The sequence below is a fragment of the Schistocerca serialis genome, chromosome 3 (genome assembly GCF_023864345.2).
Source record: "Schistocerca serialis cubense isolate TAMUIC-IGC-003099 chromosome 3, iqSchSeri2.2, whole genome shotgun sequence".
NCBI lineage: Eukaryota > Metazoa > Arthropoda > Insecta > Orthoptera > Acrididae > Schistocerca > Schistocerca serialis.
In genome coordinates, this window is record NC_064640.1 from 41,108,239 (window position 1) to 41,130,845 (window position 22,607).

At 41.4% G+C, this 22,607-nt stretch overlaps 1 protein-coding gene across 1 annotated transcript in view; it reads left to right on the forward strand.

The window, feature by feature from the left end:
• Nucleotides 1-22,607, forward strand: part of LOC126470671 (uncharacterized) — a 497,178-nt gene that overhangs the window by 431,958 nt on the left and 42,613 nt on the right. The gene's annotated exons all lie outside the window — the stretch shown is intronic.

Here is a 22,607-nt window from a genome sequence, read left to right on the forward strand (position 1 = left end):
ATGTTGAGTCTCATAGTGCTCAGAGCCATTTTGAACTGTCCCGAGATCTGTGAAAGTTGTTGGTCCCCGTATTTCGTGTAGCAACATCGGGAGTTAGAAACATTCGGCGGTGTTACGATGAACTGTGTGTACTCGGATTAGTGCGCCAGTTTTCAGTATTCCTGGATGATCTGCTACTGGAATTCCTAGTTTTCGTAGTTGGTAGATTTATTTTTGTGTTCCACGCGTGACAGGCAGTGGTGGATGGATCCGTTTAGCACAGTCGGTAAAAAGCTGTCAACGATGTTAGCTGAAGTGGTTCGCTTGCAATTTTTATGGCGGTGTCTTTTGTGAAGTAAATTCTCTGTGCATTCTCCAAATGTACGACTCGATTTTACACAGACGGTTAACGTTCGTGTACAGGAAAGCAGAGTATCCGCCACGCTCCTTCATTGCTGTTGATGTATCTTCCCATTTGGTACATGAGGATATCGTCGTTTCTGTTTTGTTGTTGGCTGTCTTTGGCTATTTGAAATATTGCCATGGCACTGCCTTTGTTCAAATACTTACAGACATACCGCATGGATTTCATTAAATTGAAGAGCTCTATGTTTATGTGTGCATGGAACATTTTGGAAAGTACGATAATGATGGAAGCTGAAGAAATAAATTAAAATTTGTTCCACGGCCGGGACTCGAACCCTGGTCTCGAGGAAAATTTAAATGTATGATATATTTTGGAAAGTACTGTGTTCTATGGTACTACCCACTGATTACATATTTCCAGTTCTTAGCTGCCTCGTTCTCGTATTTTTGCTGCGAAGCCACCGTTTTTGAGTAATCGTCTTCTGTATTAGGGGTAGCTATCACCTCTGGTTTGTGTGTCGTCTAAGTATGGTTTTAGGTAGTTTTTGTGCGTTATCTATCACTCAAACATGGCTAATTGGGGTTTAATGGCCCGCGTGGTCATTGAACCATGTTTTTCACTACTATGTCGTATAGTTCCTGATCTTTCTGTAGATTGGGAAACTCAGCTTTGCTGATTCTGTCGATATCAGTTGAATGAATTCTGTCGTGTAGCCATATGAGATTGTGTGAGTGAGCGAATTCTCGTTTTTGCTATTCGATTGTGTACATCCAGTATCTAACGGTACGAAAGACGTGGTATTTTGTGGTGACTTCAATAAACCTCATTTGTTTTTGACGTAAATCTCGGGGTATTATGTCGTATCGAAGCATGGGGGCTTCACCGTATCTTAGTTGTTCTTTGATTTCTGGCCACGACGAGTTGCAATCCGAATGTTATGAAGAGGTCAGGTCGTCCATATTTTCTTATGTAGATCATGGCATCTTGAGAGTGTTCGTGCATGTGTCTCGGACTTCCTATGTATGATGAGGGCCATGCTACCACTATTCCAAAGCCGTGATTGTTTCCATCATTTATGACTGCGTCTCGAAGGTGGACGTATTATTCTGTGCATAGTTTATCCTGATTCAGTCTTATATAAAGCATCCGTTTCGCTTTTATTTTTGCCTACATATCTACCAGCAACTGCAGGAATAAATGGCGAGTGTTTGGAATGTGACTGTATGTTTCAATGTCTCTGGTCATTACGCGATATGCTTAGAACTCATTGGAAGTGACCCTTTTTGTTTGTTTCTACGTCTGTTTCAGGTTGGATATGTTTCTCTTTTTCATAATATCCGTCCTCTCGCTGCAGAAATATTAATGAATATTGAAAGCCATTACATGAGCAGTGTATCTCTCTGCCAAGACGGTCCAGTTCATCTCTTCCTCGTAATACAATTCCACTGAATCGCAAAGGAAACTGGTATAGGCATTCGTATACAAGTACAGAGATGTATAAACAGGCAGAAGACAACAAGTGTCTATATACGACAAGAAGCGTCTGACGAAATTGTTAGATGGGTTACTGCTGCTACAATGGCAGCTTATCAAGATTTAAGTGACATTGAAATTGGTGCTATAGTCGGGACACGAGCGATGGGACAAAACATCTCCGCGCTAGCGATGAAGTGAGGATTTTCCCGTACGACCATTTCACGAGTGTGCCGTGAATATCATGAAAGCGCTAAAACGTCAAATCTCCGACATGGCTGCGGACTGAAAAAGATCATGCCAGAACGAGACCAACGACGACTGAAGAGAACCGTTCAGCGTAGCAGAAGTGCACCCTTTCCGCAAATAGCTGCAGATTTCAACGCTGGGGCATCAACAAGTGTCAGAGTGCGAACCATTCAACGGAACATCATGGATATGGGCTTTCGGAACCGAATGCCCACTCGTGTAGCCTTGACGACTGCAGCCGGCCGAAGTGGCCGTGCGGTTAAAGGCGCTGCAGTCTGGAACCGCAAGACTGCTACGGTAGCAGGTTCGAATCCTGCCTCGGGCATGGATGTTTGTGATGTCCTTAGGTTAGTTAGGTTTAACTAGTTCTACGTTCTAGGGGACTAATGACCTCAGTAGTTGAGTCCCATAGTGCTCAGAGCCATTTGAACCATTTTTTTGACGACTGCACGACTCAAAGCTTTACGCCTCGCCTGGGTCCGTCAACACCGACATTGAACTGTTGATAACTGGAAACATGTTGCCTGGTCGGACGAGTCTCGTTTAAAATTGTATCGAGTGGATGAGCGTATACGTGTATGGAGACAATCTCCTGAATCCGTGGACCCTACATGGCAGCAGGAGATCGTTCAAGCTGGCGGAGGCTCTGAAATGGTGTGAGACGTGTGAAATTGGAGTGATATGGGACCCGTGATACGTCTAGATACGACTATGACAAGTTACACGTACATAAGCATCCTGTCAGATCACCTGCACCCATTCATGTCCATTGTGCATTCCGACGGACTTGGGCAATTCCAGTAGGAAAATGCGACACCCAAAAGTCCATAATTGCAACAGAGTTGTTCCAGGTACACTTTTCTGAGTTTAAACACTTCCGCTGGCTACCAAACTCCCCAGACATGAACATTGTTGAGCATATCATGGATGCCTTTCAACGTGCTCTTCAGAGCTACCAAACTCCCCAGACATGAACATTATTGAGCATATCTGGGACGGCTTTCAGCGTGCTGTTCAGAAGAGATCTCCATCCCCTCGTACTCTTACGGATTAATGGACAGCCCTGCGGGATTAATGGTGTCAATTCCCTCCAATTCCCTCAGTTGAGTCCTTGCCACGTCGTGTTGCTGCACTTCTGCGTGCCTGCGGGGGCCGTACACAATATTAGGCAAGTGTATCAGTTTCTTTGGCTTTTCAGTGCATATCACGGCTTGTGCTTTCATTGTCCACAATTACGATGGTGACTTCGTCTATCTGATGTACATTAATTTGATGCTCGCGTTCTCAAGATAGTCTTCTGTTGGCTCAAATTGTAACATTATAGTCATCAAGAATTATTCGGTCTAGTGCTGTTTTGAATATGTGAATCAGTTGATTGTATTTGTGTAAGATAGTCTGTTCATTTTGGACTACTTCTTGTCGCAGTCCACTGATATTGGTGCATGGCTGATCAGTATCTGTTTCTTTATTTCCGATGAAATATATGTTCAAAAACTTACGGTCTTCGTTGGATAGTGGTAGTCATGATCACAAGATGTGATAGATTTGTTCTTGGATGAAAAAAAAAATCGATTACATCCGTATTAGTGTTGATCGAAGTGATACCGAAAGAATTAATTTGGAAGCAGGTGTTGTACGCTTTGGTATTTTGAAAAAATTTTTTGGTTCTGGAGTTTTCCCGGTCGTGTAATGTAAACATTCCTGTGCAAGTGCTTCCAGTGTTGGTAATCGAATTCTTCCGTTCATGCAACAGAATCCTGGTGTTTCTCTACTGAAGTTTTTCGCGTTGCGAAATTGCCAGCTGTTACCCATTTTTCCGATTACGAAGTGTTTGTTATTTTCTTTCGCCGGGTCGAAGCGGAGTGCTTCATTTGTTAGGTTGTAATTTTTACTTGTGCTCGTCCGCGCTTCTCGTAGGGTGATATTTTCATGGCTGGCTTGAGTTCGCACTCTTTTATTATAAAATTGTGTCGCAATTGTCGATTCTGAAATCCGTTCATTTCGTTGTTATTCGGTTTCTCTGCTTCTCACAGTGCTCTTTGTCGCTCTTTGGGAACTTAAAAGTCCTTCGCGCTCTTCATCTGTTTCGTTTTTCACTGTTCTTTTTATTCTAGATGTTTTGCTTCCGACCGGTAAGATCTCCTCCTCTTCTACGGTTGGGCACTGTGTAAAATATAAATCAAATCAACGTGTTATTAAAAGTACGCCAGTGACACTTTACATATTTTACACACTTTATTTTCGATTTATATTCAGTCACTGTATCACTCTGCCAACTCACACTTCGCTATTAGTTTTTATTCACTCATTCCTCTAGTTTTTCGGCTCCTCCCTTCGTCACTAATAAGAAACTGACGTTCGAACCCACTACAGGTCTTGCTTTATATACACCTACGAATGAATAGCCCCACCAGCCGCGAATATAAGGAAAAGCCTTCGAATGGTTCACATTGTTCCAGATCATTCCACAACATTCCAGAGTGTTCTGGAATATTCCACAGTGATCTGGGATGTTACGCGATGTTCCTCAACATTCTGAACTCTTTTCAAATATTCCAGACAATTCCTAACATTCTAGAACATCCCGGATCATTGTGGAATAATCCTGAACATTACGGAATGTTGTGGAATGATCTCAAATAATCTATGTTCTGGAATGTTCTAGAAATTTCTAGTGGGTGAAAGTTCCCAGCTCTTACATAGTCAAAACATGCCCTTCTGGTAATAACGGTAACTTTCTTTGTGGATGGGGGATAGAGGACTACCACACCATATAGCCCCCTTGATCTTACCGGGACTCGTTTCTGAGTTTTAGCGGCACACTCATCGTACATTTGCTTTTATAATGTAATATATTCATTACATATGTTAGTCAGAGAACTATGAAATTAATGCAGAAGTTTGTAAAACAATTTACAAACGATCAACAACTAGACACATCAAAAATGTTTTCCTTCACCTTGGTTCCCAGAGTACCGTACCTGTACAGAAAATTAGACTAGGGAGCAACATAAACATCTTTTCCGCCCTTTTTATTGCTAATGAAAACCAGACATTGCATGTTGTACCACCATACAGCTAAATCTTCAGAGGTGGTGGTCCAGACTGCTGGACACACCGGTACCTCTAAAACTCCGTAGCACGGCCTCTTGCACAGTATTCGACGTGGAATGCTATCCACAAGTTCATCAAGGCACTGTTGGTCCAGATTGTGCCACTCCTCAATGGCGATTCGGCGTCGATCCCTCAGAGTGGTTGGTGGGTCACGTCGTCCATAAACAGTCGTTTTCAATCTATCCCAGGCATGTTTTATAGGATTCATGTTATGATTACTACGAACGAGTCGTCGCCAATGTTGACTGGTGGCCAATGCTAAATACAAACATATAAATCACAGCAGGTTTGTCAGTAACGTCGATAAGGTGCTGGCTGCATGGTCTGGATCTGCAATGACTAAAATAATTAGAAGTCGTTGGTAAAATATAACTTAACTTCTTGTCACAGTTGTTATGGGTTGCATACACATAGTTATAAACAGATAGATATTGAGGCCTCACTTAGGCCATACGTTACTAAGCGCCTTGTTGAGGTTGCTTATTATCAGCTGAAGGCTATACTACTTTCCTACTTGATGACCCGAGCAAAAACGGACGAGAGCTTGTAATCCCTGACACAGTACTCGTTAAAGCCTGTGCTATGGTAAGTGAGCAGGATTCACCTTATGAGAAAGGATTTTCGCATAGATATCGACCGTGTGTACCTGAATGGTGGCAAATCAGACTTACATCCACTCTGTAATAACAATGATACGTCAAGTAAGTTCGAAATGCAATCACACGTCAGGATGGATCAAAAGCAAACCAGAAGAAGCTACCTATGTAACAATAATACCGTCGCCATCCTGATTAGGCATTAACTGAATTTCTTCCTTGTACAAGTTGGTATATATTCATGCAAAACAACAAGTTGTAACACTGTATAATATAGTAGAATTTTTGAACCAGAAAATCTATTGAACTGATAGTTTCAAGTTCTGTACTGATCTGGAATATCAAGAATACATAACACTACACTGTAATCTTTACTACTAGACTTTATATTGTCTATTAATCTGATTAAAATCGGGCACAGGTTACCCTAGAAATTGTACTTTCATGCCACACACAAAACGTCAATTTTGATAAAGATAAAACACTGATAAATTTTGACTTTTATATTGACTTTAAATTTTACTGGTCAAACCAATTTAGAACACTTCAGAATTCAAATGAATAAGAGGGGGGGGGGGGAACCCTGAAACTGTTTTGATCGCTGTATTAAAAAAATTGATTACTGAATTTATTATTCATTCAAGATTTCCAGTAATTAAGTTACTACTCTTTTCATCTTATTTACTGCTCATTTAAATGCCTTTAAATCTGTCTCGAAATAATAAACTTCATTACTATATCAATACTAAAGTTATCTTTCGACTTCGTTAAACCCTCGCTATTCATTTACTAGGTCATTAACAAAACATTTCTTCAAACACCATTCTAATATAGCTAGTTCTGCAAATAATTATTATTAACACAATTTTTTAATTTTGATTTCGGGACACTCGGATTGCACAACGTTTGGAAAGGACCCTGTCTACGTTAGGTTTTTGGTTGTTGTGTACCAGTTGTCTGTTTTCCTTCTTGAAGAAGATATTTTGAGGCACGTATCAGTTTAGCTTTGTTTTAAAAGTTTTATAAAATTCCTGCTGTGGTTTTTTGTGTCTTCCACACTTTCACGATTTTGACGTTTTTCATCTCGTCTTTTTGTCTGTCTGACATGTTGAAGCTTCTTTTTGAGTTGCCAAGAACTTGTCACGTGCACTAACTGATTTCTTACTATTCCATGTTTTGAATGCCCTGTGTCGAGATTTTACTGGTTGATCGTATCTTCATTCCACCAACAGTGTTATTTCTCTTTTGCGAAGGAGTTTGCTTAGTTTGATGGCTAATACCAGTGAATAAATATTATCAATTTCAAATTTAGGAATTATTGAAACCCTTATGTGGAATTTGAATAATGATAACAAAACCAGCTGCTGTATTCAGATCTACTGTCGTTTATTCTTTTTAATACATGCTACCAGCTTCCACATCGCATGGTTTATTCTCTTTATTACATGTTAACAGATTCGAGACCATGAGGTGTCGAATCTGGTAGCATGTATTAAAAAGAAGAAACGACGGTAGATTCAAATACAGCATTTGGTTTTGTTGTCATTATTCAAGTACTACGTATCCGGCTGCAGTCCCACTTTCATTCATGGATTACCAGAAACATATGTTGAATTAGTGGGGCTATAAATTTAGTTTTACTCGGATTACGATTTCGTCTCTTTCAACATTTACTCCTTAGCGTTCTTGAACAAGTAAAAGCTCCTATTCCATGTGGATACGAGACTGTTTTATGATCTATTTGCGATTTACCTTTATTTGCCTGGGGTGATAGCCATATTCTTTTATTTTCTGGATTTTTTGTTAAATGGCTTGACGTAATTTCGAAGGTGAAATTTCTACGCAGTTCTATGTCTTTTTCCATTCTGACTGATCCACTTGCGCGCAGGGGGGTAACCTTCAGTTTCCCTGAATTTTTTCTCCTTCCTTAACTGTGCATTAAAATGGTCCTTTAGAATTTTTAGTATCCCCATGTGTTATTTGGTTCTCTCTCACAATAACAATTCTGCTAGATGTTGCACACTAGAGTCTCATTTAGCATTGCTTCCTTAACACACTTGTGGATCCCAAACATTTCTTCCAAGGGGAAACCAGATTCCTTGTATATTTCCCTAAAATCACTGGCAGAAAATGAAGTTAACAGCATGCAGAATTCACATTTTTCTATGGTTCCTGCTTGATGGCATTCCACTAACATTCGGGACGACGCAATATGACCCAGGGACAGCGCAGTGAAACTGAATCGAATGGACGAATGGGCTTATAGACATGCTGCTTCTTTATGTTAGTGTAAACAGATTAGCACTCTGTGGATTGATGTACATCCATAAAACGTGGGTGGGTACATAGACTTCCCGATAGTTTTAACATTAATTCTTCTGTAAGTCGTGTTCACTTCGAGCATTGAACAATTTTGTTTTACTGTTGAGTGCTATTTCTCTTGGATATAATAGAATTCCTACGTTTCAGTTACTTTTCATTCCAGAATTAAAAGTGATTTCGTGACTGAATAATTTACAGTCGTACTCAGAGTATATGGTTACTAGAAAGAGCAGAGCGTATAAGGGCGTGTTGAAAAGTAATTCCCCCAATTTTTGATCTGAAACCACTTACAGCATCATAAATGAAACAAACGTTATTAACATTATACATCTTTATTCTTCGTGCTTACTTGTTTATTTCTCAACACAGTCACCCTGGTGACGATTACATCTCTCCCAACGAGAGACCAGTACTGTACAATGTTTGACTTTCTTGACGGAGCCAGAACGTCACCTCTGCTTGTACCGCTGCATCTCTGTCAAAGTGAAGCCTTTACGTTTTGGAAACAAATGAAAATCGGATGGGGCCAAGTCGGGAGTGCATGGAGGTTGATCGATGGCAGTGAAGCCGAAGGTCGGATTGTTCCAGGTGTCGTGTGTGGTCTGGAACTGTCATGTTGAGGGAGAGGGTGCTCGATGATTCGAATTCGAAACGCGATGACAGCACGCTGTTTCTCACGCACTGGCATAGTTACGTTACACAAGGCCATGTTACAAGCTACATATAGGAGTTCTCTAGCGGCAGAGGTATTCGGAGTATTACGAGGGCAGTTCAATAAGTAATGCAACACATTTTTTTTCTCGGCCAATTTTGGTTGAAAAAACCGGAAATTTCTTGTGGAATATTTTCAAACATTCCCGCTTCGTCTCGTATAGTTTTATTGACTTCCGACAGGTGGCAGCGCTGTACGGAGCTGTTAAAATGGCGTCTGTAACGGATGTGCGTTGCAAACAACGGGCAGTGATCGAGTTTCTTTTGGCGGAAAACCAGGGCATCTCAGATATTCATAGGCGCTTGCAGAATGTCTACGGTGATCTGGCAGTGGACAAAAGCACGGTGAGTCGTTGGGCAAAGCGTGTGTCATCATCGCCGCAAGGTCAAGCAAGACTGTCTGATCTCCCGCGTGCGGGCCGGCCGTGCACAGCTGTGACTCCTGCAATGGCGGAGCGTGCGAACACACTCGTTCGAGATGATCGACGGATCACCATCAAACAACTCAGTGCTCAACTTGACATCTCTGTTGGTAGTGCTGTCACAGTTGTTCACCAGTTGGGATATTCAAAGGTTTGTTCCCGCTGGGTCCCTCGTTGTCTAACCGAACACCATAAAGAGCAAAGGAGAACCATCTGTGCGGAATTGCTTGCTCGTCATGTGGCTGAGGGTGACAATTTCTTGTCAAAGATTGTTACAGACGATGAAACATGGGTTCATCACTTCGAACCTGAAACAAAACGGCAATCAATGGAGTGGCGCCACACCCACTCCCCTACCAAGAAAAAGTTTAAAGCCATACCCTCAGCCGGTAAAGTCATGGTTACCGTCTTCTGGGACGCTGAAGGGGTTATTCTGTTCGATGTCCTTCCCCATGGTCAAACGATCAACTCTGAAGTGTATTGTGCTACTCTTCAGAAATTGAAGAAACGACTTCAGCGTGTTCGTAGGCACAAAAATCTGAACGAACTTCTCCTTCTTCATGACAACGCAAGACCTCACACAAGTCTTCGCACCCGAGAGGAGCTCACAAAACTTCAGTGGACTGTTCTTCCTCATGCACCCTACAGCCCCGATCTCGCGCCGTCGGATTTCCATATGTTTGGCCCAATGAAGGACGCAATCCGTGGGAGGCACTACGCGGATGATGAAGAAGTTATTGATGCAGTACGACGTTGGCTCCGACATCGACCAGTGGAATGGTACCGTGCAGGCATACAGGCCCTCATTTCAAGGTGGCGTAAGGCCATAGCATTGGGTGGAGATTACGTTGAAAAATAGTGTTGTGTAGCTAAAAGATTGGGGAATAACCTGGTGAATTTCAATGCTGAATAAAACAACCCCTGTTTCAGAAAAAAAATGTGTTGCATTACATCTTTAACTGCCCTCGTACTTTCCAGCACGCCCTCGTACAATCTCGTTTCGGTTCCAGATCCAACAAAATCACTTTGCAGTGAAAGAAGAATTTTACGCTGAGTAATTGCTTTAATTTCATTTCATCAGTTTCACAACATTATGCATGGGGTAAGAGATAGCTGTTTACAGCGTACTGCCGTGATATAGGTGAAGTCGAGAGGAATAAATGTATATGGTACACTTGTGGTCAGTCAGGCCAAGAAATAGTCTCATATTGTCCTACAAAAGCCACCTAATCTACAGCGCATGTATGTCAATTCGAAAAAACTTGACACCATTCCTGGAAGAGGTTTATTTAGCTGCAGGACAGGACATAGTTTTCTTTTCCAGCGCTAGGAATTGCATTCCAGCAATCAAAAACTAACATTGTCTTACTAGTGACGCGAAGGTCACTGTCGTTGTCAATCACGATAGCCGTTTTTTTTCAACGGAATTCGGGGCCTCCAGAGAAAGTATGGTATAGCAAACGGATTGATTTCTCTCATTCTGAACTTATACGACGACGCACTCATGAGAGATACCTGCAATAGCGTAAAAGTCGCTGAAAACATACAAAATTCGTAGGTGATATTTTTTTTTCAACCTGTCGTAAAGTGAGTACGTGCTCCTGCAAGAGTAAATAACCAATATCGCTAATTGTATGCCGTTAATCATTCGTGAAGGACTTTTGGAATGCGAAACATTCAAAGAATTGTAACTCTCCATTACGGAAAACTGGGCGTATTTTTATGTCTCGAAATTTTCTACAGTCTTCTCCTTAAATAGTTCATGAATCTTCTGGAAACACTCAGTTTGCGAAGAAAAGTGCGTATGATATATTTTATGAGAAACATGTTCATTTAGCTCGTCGTGTAGACACCACAAAACTACACCCGTCGGTTGCTGCGGCAGCCGTAATGTAAGACGTGACATCTGGTACGGCTCGTGGCGTGAAGATCGTGCCCGGAGGCACTTGGCTCGTCGCTGGCGATCTGTTAACGCCTCGATGACTTCGGCCTTGCGGAGCCATCAACCGTCCGCAGTGCTGCCAATCCGGTCCAAGCATCGTTTGAGTTCCACATTGGGACAGAGCAAATAGCGGCAGGAGGGCCGGAGCCCGATGGCCTCGCACCCACGCGGCTGCGTCAAGTGAAGTAGAGTACGAAAGAGTATGGCAGGCTTTCCATTCGCAGTGGTATTGAAATACTAGTCCAGAGGCCAATGAAACAATTCACAGAATGGCAGTGATTGCGTAGTCCTACAAAAATTTCTGCTTCCAGGATAGTACTAACACAATGCGTCTGACTAGGAAACATTCCGGAGTGTAAGTAAACGGCCTTGATGAAACTTGGTGGGTGCGTAGAGGCTCCAAAATAGTGCAATGCATATTTTTTGTGCTCAGTTTCACTTTTAAAGGATAATACACATTCCGGAACGTAATTTGACATTTTAAGTTTGGACGGAATATGTTACAAACGATGGTATATAAAAAAATGTTTTTCATGTAAATGTTAGTATGTAATTAATGGTCTGGAAAACTGTGTAATCCACTTTTGTAATAATTTGAAATTTTGCAAAATAACCCACCACTATTAATTAATTTTGATAACTGAATACTTTTGTTATAATATAAATTTGTTATAATATAAATTATAATATAAATTAAAGAAGCTTTCAAGCCTCATACATCCCTGTGTAATAAAGTTGCTTTCCGAAATACTGTGTTTGGAAAAGGAGCTAGACATTGTGTGGAGTCGGAGTACTTTCAACATACCTATTTAAAATACCTAAATATTAATTACTGTTCAAATTACTTACATTACTTACATTTCTTTTGTGTTTTAATTGTTATTTTAGGTTTAATATTCTTTTTTGCTCTTCAGTTAACTGTTTAACAGACGCGTCTCTTGTTAATGGAATGTAATAAGTAACTCATTATTATTATAGGGCATAATTATAATAATGATAATCTGTAAAGAAATGCTTAGACAAAAGTTTTTTTTTACACTATGCATATAAATTGAAAAAAATTATTCACAATAAAAGCACGTATTGCACTATTCGGAGCCGGCCGCGGTGGTCTAGCGGTTCAGGCGCTCAGTCCGGAACCGCGCGACTGCTGCGGTCGCAGGTTCGAATCCTGCCTCGGGCATGGATGTGTGTGATGTCCTTAGGTTAGTTAGGTTTAAGTAGTTCTAAGTTCTAGGGGACTGATGACCACAATGTTAAGTCCCATAGTGCTCAGAGCCATTTGAACCATTTTTTAGCACTATTCGGACCACTCTACAAGTTTCAGGAAGATCGTATACTGACACTCGGGACTGTTCCCTTGTCAGGAGAGGTCAAGGTCTGTCATACAACCATTCATGAATAAAGTGTAGAAGAATTTGTAGCTGGCTTTCTTTATTGATCGAGACAACATTATCCATATATTACACTATGGACAATTTTCCGAAACCCATAGCCAAACGAAGAGTGGGAAATGGACGAATGGTGAATCGAATGGACCAGTGTGAAGTTTTTATATATATTCCTCAAATCAATCAGTTACGTTTTTTTTTTAAATACAGTGTACTTATGAAAACATTAGTGATCTGAGGAGAAATTAAGATACATCACGGACTTCTGCTACTAACTTTGTAAATGAAGTGAAACAAAGTTCGTTTGTTCAAGGCCTAGCTATTTTGCGTATAAAAACTTACATTGGTCTAGACAATGTGGAATTACTTGTTCCATGTTGAAAAAACAAAATAAATGTCAAATTACAGCACAAATTTAAACTTCTCTGCTCTCTGTTGATCTACATTTTCCTAATAATGACATAATACCGAGTGATATTTAAATATATCGTATTTCATCCTTTAAGCACAATACTTTAAAATAATAAAGATTGAAAAAGTCAGTGTTTCGTTTAATGATTTGTATAAAGGTAAGAAAAATAAAATAATTAGGGAAACATTTGATGCGCAACTTTCGCTTTACATGACTTCGAGCATCGTTCAATCACACGTCAGATTTTTTTTTCATAATTTATTCCTTACTTTTAGATAAATAATTTCACAGTAAGTTTGAACTTTATCGAGTAATTTTTTGTGTTTCCATTCACTGAACATCGATGGGAATGAGAGTGAGTAGTTATATTGATACTCTTTAGCTAGACGATGTAAAAAAACGGAGGGTTTTACAACTAAATCGATTAAAATAATAGGACTAAAATTTAAGAAGCATAATTCATTTTGATGATTTATTACAAAAACTCAGACGGCAATTGTAGCATCTGAAACTCGATGTTACGCGTAATACGCAAGATGTGGGCTTATTTATAACTGCACAGTTCTAAATAAATAGGTGCGTAATTTTCTGGCATGCCATAATATTTTTTTTGTTAGCTTCCATTGTGCAGTGTGTACTCCAGTTTCACACAAGCACTATGAATTAGCGACACGTAGTTGAATATTAATAAGGAACACTATGTCATTATCATGACTCATTATTTCACAATTTTAAACATGGCTGACAGCAGCAACTGTAAATAAATATTCAATGTATAAAGTATACAACCAGTCGCTTGCATAAACATGGCTGTAAATTTTACATATTGAAGAAAACTCCAATTTTTGACGGCACTATATAGCTGCAATTACGAGAGGGGGCTACATATGTCTTTCATCGCACGCATCCCACAGTCACACTAATGACAGTGCCTCGAGTATGGTTGTTCTTGAGAATTTTCACTCAAAACTATCCAGGTAGAGGCAACAATGCGACTCTTGAATATAAGCGCATGCACTGAAAAGACAATCGGAGACGAGAAACGTATTTTCCATTGTTTCAGTTGGTAGACCAGACACACAGGGCGTTGTCACTAGGCAATTTAAGTCGCCAGTTTAAGTTTATCCCATAGGGCACAGCATTAGGAGCAATTATCGAAAAACATTACATGGTGTAGATGCTGCATACGCTATGGTAGTCAAGTCAAATTATAATAAGCGCAGAGAAGGTATGGAGCAAGGATACAGAGATCAGCGCCTATAGTGCAATACAGCTAGATGGATTACTATGTAGGGTGATTGTAAGTGAGATGTGTAAGTGGAGGATGGCACAGGAAGAACGGAATGTGCCGGAGTTATTGGACCCTTTATTTAAGTAAAGGATACTTGGGGCTATGACTATGGGTGGTAGGATGAGCATATAGTAGGGTGGTTTTCTCGGTCAGGAGCAGGGAATCCGTATTTTTTTTCTTGGAATATGATCTAAAGGGAGAGAAAGTCGAGGGAAGGTATGACATATTATTACGGGCGCACCAGAAGACCAGGAATGGAGAAAAAGTGGGATTGTGATCTAAGAAATTACTGAATGTATAGGAAATATGACGATGTTAGAAGAATTTTTTGTGCCCTGGGAATCTTATCTACTGATAGAAAAGAAGGTAAGGAAATTGGAATATACGGTATTCTGTGAGTTTAAAGCGTAGTAATGCTGAAGTTCAGGCTGTGTTGGTAAATGTGACATTGGTTAGGATAAAGTTTTTGCAGCTGTATAAGATGATAAAAGATTGTATTCTCCATCTTGCAGTCAGTATGTGTTGAGTCTTAAGCCGCGAGGGTAGAGAGATAGTATGATTATGGTTCGACGAACCCTCTGCCAAGCACTTAAATGTGAATTGCAGAGTAGTCATGTAGATGTAGATGTAGATGTAGATGTAGGGAGTCCATTACTCGTTCTCGGACAACAGGTGCAGATGTGGCGGACTTACGATGTATTTGGTGCCCAAAACGGAGATCCTTCGTTGTGGTGCTCAGACACGGATGACCAGAACTAGACGACAAGTGTGCATGTCCTCATGTTCCCACGTATTTCAGCATCTGGTCACTGTTGTATCCGAATGCACCACAAACCTAGATATTGCAAGATGCGACCAATCGGCTAAATGTTGACCTACATTGGAACCATTTTAAAACTCTGTAAAGCGCTGATATCGCTGTCACACAAGAGTAATCGTTATCTCCCCATTCCTGACAGTGATCACTCAACTTCAACGCTGTTCACTAACATTATGCACTCTACAAGGCCTCGCAACAATATTAAACAGGATCAACAGTTATGCACTCTGGTGGCCGTTCTAACGGTCAGGGACAACTGCAGTTCTAATCTTTTATACACCAGTTAATGACGTGTACGTGTTCGAAGTTACATTGACATCTGGGTATTTCACGTTTTTTTTAGATTTTTAACCATAACGAACTGCCGCTCTGAAGTGAATCGAAAGTGGGGAATAAACTTTTCCTAATACGAGGCGCATTCAGTAATAAATGGATCGCATTACTATTGAATCAGCTTCGTTTTATTCAGGATTACAATACACCTTGTTATTCCCCACTCACTTGCCTACGAAACCTAATTTTTTAACATACTCTCCGTTTAATGCGACGGCGTTACGCCACCTACGTGGGAGGGACTGTATGCCCACATGGCAACACTCTACTGGTCGAAGCCGGAGCCAGCGGTTTGCTGCATCTATAACTTCCTCATCATCCACGTACCTCTTCCCGTGGAGTGCATCCTTCATTGGGCTAAAAGGATGGAAATCGGAGGGTACGAGATCCAGACTGTAGGGTGGATGAGGAAGAACAGTCCGATGAAATTCTGCGAGACCCTTTTGGGTGCGCAGACTTGTGTGAGGGGAGCCATACTGTAGGGTGAATGAGGAAGAACAGTCCGATGAATTTCTGTGAGACCCTGTTGGGTGTGCAGACTTGTGTGAGGAGAGAAGTTCGTTTGCATTTTTGTGGCGACGAACACGCTGAAGTAGTTTCTTCAGCTTCATGAGGGTAGCACAATACATAATAGAGTTAATCGTTGCACATTGAGGAAGGGCATCAAACAGAAAATCCTTTCCATCGTCCCATAACACCATTGTTATGATTTTACCGGCTCCGGCTAAGGGTGCGGCTTTCAGATTTTTGAGCCGGCGAACAGATGGTGTGGCGACACTCCATAGATTGCCGTTTTACTTCTAGTTCGAAAAGGTGACCCCTTGTTTCATCGCCTGTGGCAGTGTTCGACAAACAGTTATCACAACCAGCCTCGTAGCTCGCAAGCAATTCCGCACAAATGGTTCTTCGTTGCTCTTTATGATGTTCTGATAGGCGGCGAGGAATCCAGTGGGCTTACACCTTTGAGTATACTAACTGGTGGAAGAGCGTCTAACAGCACTACCAACAGAGACGTCCAGCTGAGCAGCGAGGTGTTTGATTGCGATCCGTCGATCACCTCGAATGAGAGTGTTCGCTCTTTGCAGTATTGCAAGTGTCACAGCTGTTTGCGGCCGGCCGGCACGCGACATAGCGGAAAGGTTCGCGCGATCTTTTTGCGATGATGACAAGCACCTCGCTAGATTCACCGTGCTTTTGATTACTGTCAGGTCTCCGGTAGACCTTTTGCAAGGGTCTATGAATGTCTGTGATGCTCTGGTTTTCCGCCAAAAGAAACGCAATGACAGCTCTCTGGATGGAACGCGCTTAGGTTATAGATGCCACTCTGATGGCTACGTTTAGCGCCGCCACCTATCGGAATTTCATGAAACTATAGGGTCTCAAGCGGGAATACTTCACGATGTCCCAAGACAAGCTCCACAATTTTTCAGCGGAAATTGGAGAAGAAAGAAATGTGTTGCATTCCTTATTGACACCCCTCTTAATGTTGTACTTTTATGGCAGTGTTAATAAATGGTCTTAGGATTGTAGACATCCTAGACGGACATGTCCATTCCTGGAGTCTTGTAGGTAAGCAGAAAAACATTTCACAGGCTTCCGTCCGCAGCCCGTGGTCGTTCGGTAGCGTTTTCGCTTCCCACGCCCGGGTTCCCGGGTTCGATTCCCGGCGGGGTAAGGGATTTTCTCTGCCTCGTGACGACTGGGTGTTGTGTGATGTCCTTAGATTAGTTAGGTTTCAGTAGTTCTAAGTTCTAGGGGACTGGTGACCATAGATGTTAAGTCCGGTAGTGCTCAGAGCCATTTTAGCCACAGGCTTCCTCTATAAACAGATATAATAGACATCCTTGACACTGCACGATGTTCCCTGAATGCATAGCTATTAAAAATACATATCTACATTAACAAGGCTACAGGACAGTTCCCAACTAAGTTCTTGCCGGAGAGTTCCTCGAACCACCTTCGGAATATATCTTTATGACAGCGCGTGGTGAAAAGGAACACTTAAATCTACACATACGAGCTATGATTTCTCATATTTCAATACTCTGATCATTTCTGCTTATGTATGCCGGCGATACTAAAGTATTTCTCATTCAGAGGGGAAAGTTGGTGATTGAAATTTCGGGAAAAGGTCTCGCAACAACAAAAACTTCCTCTGTTTTACTGAATGCAACTCAACTCACGGATCATTTCCGTTAATGCAAAACGACGTGTCCTTCTCTGAACTTTTCAGTGTACTCCGTCAATCCTATCCGGTCAGGATCCCATACCGCACAGCAGTACTCTGGCAGGGGACGGACAAGCATAGTGTTGGCAATCTTTCTAGCAGACAATTTGCATGTTCTAAACGTCCTGCCAATAAAACAGTATCTTACGTTTGTCTTCCTCACAACCTTACTGACGTGATCGTTCCAATCAACGTGGTTCGTAGTTTTAATTCCTTGGTATACAGCTGAACTGACAACTTTTAGAATTCTGTGATTTATTGTGTAACTGAAATTTTTTAGTTCTCATGTGGATGAGCTCACACTTCGCTTTCTTGAGAAATAATTTGTACTTCTTTTAAATTACAGATATGGTGCGTGTAATTCATTTTGCAGTTTTTTTATCTTGTGGTGATTTTACTAGATGGTAAATGACAGCATTATATGGAAACAGTCTATGAGAGCTGCTCACATTCTCTCCTAAACCGTTTGTATGGATTTGGGACGGCAGAGTGCACATAACACTTGAACGCGCAGGTATCACTTCAGTTTTTATCGATTTTCCATCGATTATTACGTACTATTACCTTTCTGAAAGGAAATCACGAATATAGTCGCTCAAACGAGACGATATTCTGTAGGCACGCAATTTGATTTATGAACGGTGTCAGAAGCTTTCTGAAAATCTAGAATTATGGAATTAATTTCATGTTCCTGTCAATAGCAGTCATAGATACCTTAGAAATGATTCATAATGTACGAACTCAGTATATGTTCCAAACCCTTACTACACACCGACGTCATTGACATGGATCTGCAATTCATCGTATTACTCCTACTTCCTGTCTTGGTTACTGGGATGACCCGTGCAACTTTTCAACCCTTAGGTGGATATCTGTCGTCGAGCGAACGGTTGTATATGATTGCTAGATATGCAACTACTTTATCAGCACACGCTGGAAGGAACCAAATTGGTGGACTATCGGGATCGGAAGACTCGTATTTATTAAGTGATTTAAGCTGCTACGCTAAACCGATGATACTTGCTTCTAAGTTACCAATGTTGGCAGCTGTTATTGGTTAGAATTCAGGAATATTTATACTGTCTTCTTTGGTGAAGGAAATTAGTGCTTTAGTGGCACTGTCATCGGTGATATTACCCTTGGTATCGAGCAGTGAAGGCATTGATTGTGTCTTGCCGATGGAGTATTTTATATATGACTTGAATCCCTCTGGATTTTCTGCCAGATTTCGAGAGATTTCGCGCTAAGTTTAGGAGCTTCAGTAAAACGTCCCCAACGTTGATAATAATCGTTCTTTTAAATTTAGCATGCTTTTTTCGCTGCTTCTTCAACAGTTTTCTAACTTGTTTTGTGTACCATGTGGTATAAGTACCGTCTCTTATTAATTTATTCTCTATGAATCTCTTTCTATCCTCCGATACTGTCTGTTTGAACTTAAGTAACATCTGCTCTACACTTACATGATAATAATAAACAGTCCCTGCATCAGGAAATGAGTGTAGGGGGAGCAAATACCGGAATCCTGCACCGCTACTCTTGGAAAGGTTCTCCTAGAAGTGGTTGGCCGTTGTCTTCCACCAACCTCTTACGAATTGTCAAGTGTGTATCTGTGTCGTGTGAATGGCTGCGATTAGTGCTTGTGAAATGCTGCATTGTGTTTTTGATGTTATGAATGAAAGGAAGATAGAGAGTGAATCCCGGTGCTGGCACATAGCCTGTTACTCTCGAAAAGCACAAAAGGGGCCGCAGAGCTCAACAACCCCATACCACGGACGGACAACAGTATCACGTATCTTCAGTTTATGAAACATTGCAGAGATGTTTGGAATGTAACCCTGGACGTTGCTGCCAAGGCTGGTGATAAGAAACATTACTTCACAACCTCTCTTTCCTATGCTGGCAAAATACTGGCAGTGAAAATTTCATCCACCACTAGTATTCGACCTGGCTTACTTTTGAGTCGAGTGCAACCGCACAGGCGCGCTTTAGCGACATTTTGTAACGAGTCGAGTTTACACTGACGCAGTTAAATGCAAATGAGCAGTGTTGAATGTCATGCTAACGCGTAGCTGAAGAACAACTTGTACCTTGAAGTAATAAAAGTAAATAAGGGAGACGCCATCGAAGTTTACTGGATACAAGCAGAGTGTAACAGACGAATGGAGGTTCTCCTTAGTGGGCCTATTTATGAGAATCTTTGGGGGGATCCGACGGCCGAGATATTAAATAGGCAAAAGCACTGATAAAGCAAACTAGAGTGAACTTAAGACACTGGCAGAAGACTCGTCCTGCAAGTTCCACAGGGACCAAGAATATATGAGGTATCGAAGGTCCATTAATAGACAGTTTATATAAGGTGCATAGTAAACAGTGTTAATTCACCGATCTGCAAATTAGCTAAGCAACTGGTTTCGAAGCCTCGTCGTCTAGTGAATCCAACAAGTTTGTGCATTAAGGACGCCACTCATTCTGGGAAACATTTAAAAGAAAAGGATATCTCGGCTATGGATCTGAATGTTAGTTCCGACGTGAAATCTTTATTCACGATTGTGCCTGTGACGGACACCATGAACATCTTAGACGAGCGTGTGGCTCCCGATATCCGTAGTGCGTCACTGTTTAATGACCACCTATTTCAGGTGGAAAGCGGAATTCTGTGAACAGACGGACGGTGTACCTATGGGTTCCGTTCTCTCACCTACTGCAGTAGACATCTTCATGGAGGTGATTAAAGAAACAGGAAACTGCTCTCCAGTCCGCTCCATTATGCTCAGAATGTTGCCTCCGGTGCGTTCATTTACCTTTATTATATTGCCACAGGGGGAAGAGAAGCTGTAGAGCTTACACCAACAAATCACAGCAAAATCCAGTTTTCTATGAAGACAGAAAAGAATGGTGTGCTACTTTTCCCTAGCGTGGAAGTTTACCGAAAGTGTGGTAGTAAATTTGGACACAGGGTATGCAGAAAATCCTCCAGCGTGGCCTGATTCCTACAGGGTAAGTGACGGAGAACATCTGAAGGTGGAACTACAAAACCTCAGATGCACCTTTTCAGCCAATGGTTCAAATAGTTCAAATGGCTCTGAGCCCTATGGGACTTAACATCTAAGGTCATCAGTCCCCTAGAACTTAGAACTACTTAAACCTAACTAACCTAAGGATATCACACACATCCATGTCCGAGGCAAGATTCGAACCTGCGACCGTAGCGGTCGCGCGGTTCCAGACTGAAGCGCATAGAACTGCTTGGCCAGTCCGGCCGGCTCAGCTAATGATAGTGAGATGAACATGATAGACTAAGCTATGGCGAAAACGGATGAAGGCACCGGGGAATAGCAGAAGTTAGCGCGTAACACCGCCGTATTACCATACATATAAGAGGTCACTTAACGCGTGGACTAAATTCTCTATCTTGCAGATATCACGCCAATTTCCCGAAATAACAGCAAAGTAAGAGACGTTTCCAGCTCAACGAAAGATGCAGTCGACATGATATATACTGTTGGAATCTGAGATATTTGCTGCGAGTGTGGGCTAGTACATGCACGAGAGGCGGGGCGCGCAACTAACAGACGTATATCTGAACATGGTAGACACATTCACCAGTTGTAACAACTGACCAGTTTTCGGATTGGACGTCCTACCAATTTATCAATTATACATTCAATTTAACAGTTTCCTGATTTGGCGTCCTATCTATTTACCAATTGTGCTGCCAATTTAGCTACTTCCGGGTATAGAATTCTACCAAATTGCCAGTTTCCGGATTTGGTGTTCTAGAAATTAGAGTTGTACAACCAATCCTGTCAATTTCCTACACATGGTAAAAATCGGTGATACCGCTAACAAAAGACTGCTGTGGCAAGTTCAACTGCTAGTAATGTATAAACCGTAACTGTGTGTTTTTCTGTTGTAATTTGTTGATAGTATAGAAAATAAAACAATTTCCTATGTGATATATTTATTTACATCCCAACAATTATAGTAATACCCTATCTTTGTCATGTTATGCTTTTCATGACTGCTTAACAGACAAAATAAACTTTATGTGCAAGGTTACTGCTGTGGAACTTCCGTGTCACCCATTGCGCTATAGCGTCTTTTGTCGTGCTTCAGGCAATAGTAGTTCTGCTAACGCTGCAATAATAATAACAAAGACCTATGCATAACGACATACACGCATGATAATGAATTATAGTATTTCTGATGAAGGAAATACTTACTGCTAGGTATTTCTAGCACACCTTAAAACTTAGGCATTGTGAGACTGGATAGAAATTTTAGGAAGGGTATGCAATTCCATCAAATGAAACACTTAGTGTCGGTGGACCAATTAAGGTAATGTTTCTTCTTGCCATTCTGTTGTAGTGTCATTATGTGTTGAACAATATTTGTCATGTGTGTAGTCATACACTCCTCCGTTATCATGGTTTTCAATTCTTGAAGCAGGAAGCTGTGAGTACATTTCTCAGATAGAACAAGTAGACTTATTAAAGTCATCTTGGCTCAAGGTGAAGTTCTCGTTAACTGAACGCATGAGATGTAGACGTGAATACAGACAGTGGAGAGTGACGTAGCTCACGCAGTCGCATTATATAAATTAAAATTGCTCGTAGGGAGGGGGCAGAGGTTGCATGCCATTGGCACACAACACGTGACGCCGACGAGCACTCCCGCGATGCGCAGATGACTTGGGGGCGGCATTCACACGGCAGTGACAAGATGCTGTCGTAGCGTTGGTGCAATTTTCCGGATGCGATGATGCCTGAATTCCAGGAATACTGGTGCTAATGTCAACGAATTCCTGGCCAGAACACATACTGGTCCTCTACTCATGATCCATCATTTCCATCAGATTTGTTAGGTGGAGGGAGGAAGGGAGGAATTGTTTGAAACGATATAGTTTTGATTCCTGTATTTAAATATTTTGCCATCAGTTTCTTTTGTCATACCTTCCT